Raw genomic sequence first — 6000 nt, 5'->3', positions numbered from 1 at the left:
ATTATTCAACATGCATTTAAGGGACTTGTGCGAAGGTCCTTGGGGACTTGGCTTCTTTGCGATTTCATTTTGTTTGATTACTTGTTGTTCTTGTCGGGATTTGGTTGTCGATTTAGTTGTGTGCATGTTATTGTGTATTTCCTTGCCGGCTCTTGCGTATGCAAATCCCCCAGAGCTTCGGCCAACTGGCTGGGAGATAAGTGCATTTGTCAGTCATTCAATCTGCGTCCCCTGTCCCGCCCCTCCATTTCGGAATACAAGCTCTCTAGTTCTAGTCCTTGTCGTCGCACGCTTTCCTCCTGGGTGAAACACCAATTGTTTTCATTGATTTTGTTTCAGCAGCTCCCCTTTTTTTCGTCCTGTCCCATCCTATCGTATCCCCATGTGCTGACTTGTTGATGGCCAGCTATTTGATGGTATATTGAGCTGGCAGCCAAACGAGTGTGACTAACAAGCTGGCTGCTTATAATTCCCTGACGTTTCCCTGCCAAAGTATCCGAAGTAAGGAAGAAAAATTGTGGACCCTCGCAGTAAATCACTATGGACGGCAGTCCATGTAGTGACGAAGCGCACCAGGAGAGTGTGCGAAGGCGACTACTATATATACACGAAGAAATGAAAATCTACTGTGATGGTCCGATCATAATGAATGATACACCTATCGAAAGGTATTGCGAAAACTAACAGGATTGCATACCAAGACTCTAAGAAAATCAATTGGCTTGGGAGAGAGAGCGGTGAAATTGAAAAAGTGAAAATTTCGAAATTTGGAGCTGTTGGGGCCGGTGGGGATAATTGCCCCCTCGCAATATTTTAGTTGTATTCCTTTTGAAAATACCCGTCGAATGAGGGGTCATTTGTCAAAATCCGACGCTCCGTTCAAAAGTTATAGCCAAAATAAGATTTTCTTCGTCTTCCCAAAATGAAAATTTAATTCTGTTTGTCAGTTTGTCAGTTTGTCAGTTTGTCAGTTTGTCAGTTTGTCAGTTTGTCCAAAACATGTTTTTTAAGTTTTGAAAATTTGATATGACGTTCATCACATCGATATGAAAAACTTTTGTTCTACCACTTTTGGAAAAACTCGCTAGTTTAGCGGGAAAACAGCTATAAATAGCTAAAAATCGGAAAGCCGTAACTTCTATACTACTAAAGCTACAGACTTGTGCTGCATCTCGATTGAAAGGTATTTTGAAATGCTATAAACGCCTTCTATATGCAATTTGTGTAAATGTAATAGTTAAAAAAATATGAACAAAAGACAATTTTTTAAAACTTTTTTTTTAGCTTTTTTTTATTTTTCTCAAAAACGGCTCTAACGATTTTCTTTAAAACCTTAAACTGTATAGCCCTTGAGATTCCTTAAATTTTGGTATATAACACATTACTGTAAAAAGTCACGTTTAAAAGTTATTTTTATACGACAATAGCCACTGTTGCCAGCTCGAACAATTAACGCTCCCTGAGTATTGAAATTTGTGGGAGGGTATCCGAACTGTATTTTAGGGTCATGGAATCAGTAAATTTGCACTTAAGAGTTCCATATAGGAATCTTTTGTTCTACGACTTTTGGAAAAAGCCGCTACTTTAGCGGGAAAGAGCTAAAAATAGCTAAATTTCGTTAGTTTGTAAGTTCTACACTACTAAAGGTACAGACATGTGCTATACCTCGTTTAAAAGGTATTTTGATAAACTTCATCGCCTTTTTAACTTCATACAATGGCTTACCAATTTAAATTTAAATGTATATTAGCTCCTATGAGAGCAAATGTAAACAAACAAAAACTTCTGATATCAAATAAAACAAGAGAGAACGCTATAGTCGGGTTGTTGTCCCGACTATCTAATACCCGTCACTCAGCTAAAGGGAGTGCGAACGCTGTGTCGGGTTGGTGTCCCGACTAATAATCGTAACTCAGCTAAAGGGAGTGCGAGGGAGATAGATATATAAATTTTGATTGCGTATAACTTTTTAATGAATGGTCCGATTTGAAAAATGTCTTCTACATTTCGATAGGTATAAATATACACAACAAAATTGCAGTTATACTTCTCGGAAATCTTTAAAGATGTGGGCGCAGGACCCATTTTAAAATCGTTAGTGGGCGATTGTGGGCGTTAGAGGGGGCGTGGCGCTCGGCTAAAATAAACTTGCGCTGCGTAGGAAGCCAAAGAATATGTGTGGGAAATCTCAACCTTCTAGCTTTTGTAGTTTCTGAGATCTCAGCGTTCATACAGACGGACAGACAGACAGACAGACAGACAGACAGACAGACAGACAGACAGACGGACAGACGGACAGACGGACAGACGGACATGGCTAGATCGACTCGGCTAGTGACCCTGATCAAGAATATATATACTTTATGGGGTCGGAAACGCTTCCTTCTAGCTGTTACATACTTTTGCACGAATCTAGTATACCCTTTTACTCTACGAGTAACGGGTATAAACACCTCTTAACGAGGTAAAAAACTAGTGACGATCGCGCCTTCAACATACAAAAGTTCTGATATCAACATTTGTGACGAAAAATTATTACACTCGTCATTAAATAGACTTTCTAATATTTTCTCATTCGGCACGCTGCAATAGAAAATGCCTGTGAAGGGAAAAAGGCTGGAATAGTTTGCTAGGGCGGGCCGAATGAGAAAATATTAGGAAGTCTATTTAATGAAGAGTGTAATAATTTTTCGTCACAAATGTTGATATCAGAACTTTTGTATGTTGAAGGCGCGATCGTCACTAGTTTTTTACCTCGTTAAGAGGTGTTTTTATTTGATTAAATAGAATGCACGGGGGGAAAAAATGATTAAATTATCGGGAATGCTGTACGACAGTCGGTATTCAACTTTACAATGTCATTTAGCTTAGTGTTTTGTTTCCAATGATTTGAAATGGTAGAAGTCTTTAATAAATAGTTCATCATCTGATAATAAATATATTTCTATACCATTGTAAGAAATACCAGATAATTCTAAACTTTCAGTTCGCTTGAGCTTAAAAATTAAATTGATTTTATTTTCTAAAATTATATACTTTAAAGAATAGATAATTAAAATGTCATAACTTTAAGTCAAAGCATGTGTTTGCTTTTAAGGAAGATTTTAAAAATATTTTTCCCAGTGCTCTGCATCCTGAAAGTGCAAGGAAAACAGTTAGGGCTGCCTTCGCTTGTCATAAGCACCAGCTAATGTTCAACTGTTGTTAAGGATAGCATCCTGTGTGAGCTTAGCTGTGTTTGTGTGTGTTGCGTGCTAAGGGGATGCAACACAACTCTAATTATATTTAATGTTTTTCAGTCAAGGACGTGCTGATGCTGCTGGCTGAGCAGGAGGACAAGGAGGATCAGGAGCAGTTAACTAACTGTGAGTGTGTGTGTTTGTGGACGTGTTTATGTGCGTGTTTACACATAATACTTCCATGCTTTTATTAGTGGATTAATGTCGGCTCCTTGGACCGACACACTTGGCCCTCGCACTTTGCCCAATTGGGTGCGGGCATCCAATTAACGGAGCATAAATCAAATTAACTCTGCTCGTGCCTGGCACGGAGATTCGGCCGATAGCCGCTGACAGGCGGCATTGATTTGCCAGCTAATTGCCAGAAAGGATTATGCGGCTCTTACACTTGGAGCCGGCCGAAGGACAAAAGAAACCGAGACGGGCTGCCTGAATCAACAGACCAACAGGCAGATAAGACGCCCACGAGCCGAGTTCTTTGTTTCGGTCGAGAACAAAGGGAATGCCTAATGGCAGATACACGACAGAGCCATAAATCTTTAATGGAGATGGAGATATGTGAGGACACGAGATTAAAGCTTTTTAATTGTGGCCCTCTGCCTAATGTAACTTTTTCCAGGCTTCAGTCTACACGTCTCATCAATCTTCGATTAGTGAATTTGGTCCGGCTGCATTTCCTAATTAAGCCATCGGCCGATTTGTGTCCGAATATTGCGCAAATATGACGTATACGCCCCGTAAAGGGATTTGGAATTTGTAATGCAGCCGGAATGGAATATGTGGCAGCCAGGTGTCGCAGTTTCGGAATATTTGGCCTCTCCCTGCAAAGGGGCGAACCTGCGGTCGAAATGTTTACACATGTCAACGTGCGGTTAGGTGTGTTTATGATATGCGCCATTATGCGAATATCCATTTTAAATTCCCCACTCAAAGGGGGCGGGACACGCATAATGCGCTTAAAGGTGCGTATGTGTTTTCGGGCTCATCGTGTGCATAATTAAAAAGCAAACACGGCTGTCTGGTGGGGCTGTAAAATTAAATACACAGAACAGTCACTATTTTCTAATGATTGATGGCTATGTGTGACAAGGTATCTTCGGGGTTCTGGCTTCTAGGAAAATGCAATTAGTTGCCTGCTAGGCGGTGGCGCGTAAACTTTTGCTGGCATCTGGCAAAGTTTCGTTAACAGAAATTGAAGCAACTCGAAACTTGCCAAAATTGCTTTTATAATGCGCCACTTGCCACGCCCCCAACGCCCCGCGACTAAACTAATAGGGCGTGAAATGGAGTGAGAGAGGAGGGGGAGGAAAAATTAAATTTCCCCCAGCAAGTGTGGCAAATTAAATTCAGTGCATTTCTCAGCTGCCTCTGCAGCGGCACGAACGGCAACAAATGGCAACAAACTGTCAACGGCAGTGGCCAAAAAGCAGCTCCTCCCCGCCTGCAACACATGCGGTGCATAAAGAGGAGCCGAGATGCTGCAGAACCGCAAATAAATTCAGCAGCAGGCAGTTAGCTCATATTTTCAGGGAACCGCAGGATACACACACTCAGCAGCCAACCAACCAACCGACTTACACACAGGCCCATTCATCGAGCAGGAGAAATGTTAGATGGTTGCTTTGGACTCTGGCCACCAGATTCTATTCACACATCTCTGGCCAGTTGAAAGTAAAACATGCTCGCTACCAAACGGCATACAAAACTGGCCAAATTACTTATTTGAATTTTTGCCAGCACTAAATGACAAGTGGAACGACTTGATTGAATTAATCACGGCTAAAGAATTTTGGCTATTCAATCTCCATCTCGAGCACTGGCCGCAAATTCAATTAGTGTCATTCGGGCACAAATGAGCAAATCGATAGAGGCTTGATAAATAGATAATGCCATAATATATAGTTAGAGCTGCAATTATTTGCCTGCGACTTGTCACTTCCTGGGCTGCTGGGTCCTTGTTTACCCGGAGACAATGTCGGTGATTAAAATGGCCAGTTCTGGCTCAATTATTGCAATTAGTTTGCCATGAGGTGCTGCGAGGCAAGCGGCTGACCCAGATTGTGTTTCGAGCAAGACAATTAAATCGGAGACAAAGTCTACTTAGTCAGGGTCAAGGATCTGCCGTTCATTATCCTGGCTAATGGGCCTCCCAAACACACAGAAAGTGCTCCTGAAATGGAAATTTATGTGTGGCTATTGCTATTGCTATTGCTGCTGCATATTCAGGCCAAAAATATTCACCATAAATCTCGATAACTTGCATTTGCATCTGCCGACTGCCGTATGGCCTTCCACTTGGACGGCTGGCAACTGTGGCAGCCGCGTGCACTCAGCTAAATGAAAACGTGCCCGATTTTTCCAAATAGTTTAGTGCCAGGCAGCATGAAGCGTGTTATTTTATCTTCTCTAGTGAGTGTGAGTGTGAGTGTGTGTGTGTTTGAGCCACAGCCACAGGAGCCGAGCAGCCGCATAAAGTAGTGAGCGGTAGCAGCAAGATGCCGCAAAAGTAAAGCAGGTTGCAACAGCAGCAACAGCAAAAGTAGAAGTGCAAGACGAGCGGTGCATGCCAAGCAGGAAAATTGGAGGGAGGGGGAGTGGAAAAACCGCCCCAGTCTCTTATACACATTTCTTTTTGTTGGCCCAGCGAAAGTGTTGGGGCAAGACAATGCCGAGCAGAAGTTTAAGGCAGCTGCTTCCCCGTCTTGCTGCCATGTAGGTCGGCTGTGTGCCAGGCTTAATTTGATCATTTATCAACTGTGAG

Source organism: Drosophila takahashii, chromosome 3R, assembly GCF_030179915.1.
Source record: "Drosophila takahashii strain IR98-3 E-12201 chromosome 3R, DtakHiC1v2, whole genome shotgun sequence".
NCBI classification, from domain to species: Eukaryota; Metazoa; Arthropoda; class Insecta; order Diptera; family Drosophilidae; genus Drosophila; species Drosophila takahashii.
Note: the sequence above shows the minus strand (reverse complement) of the source record.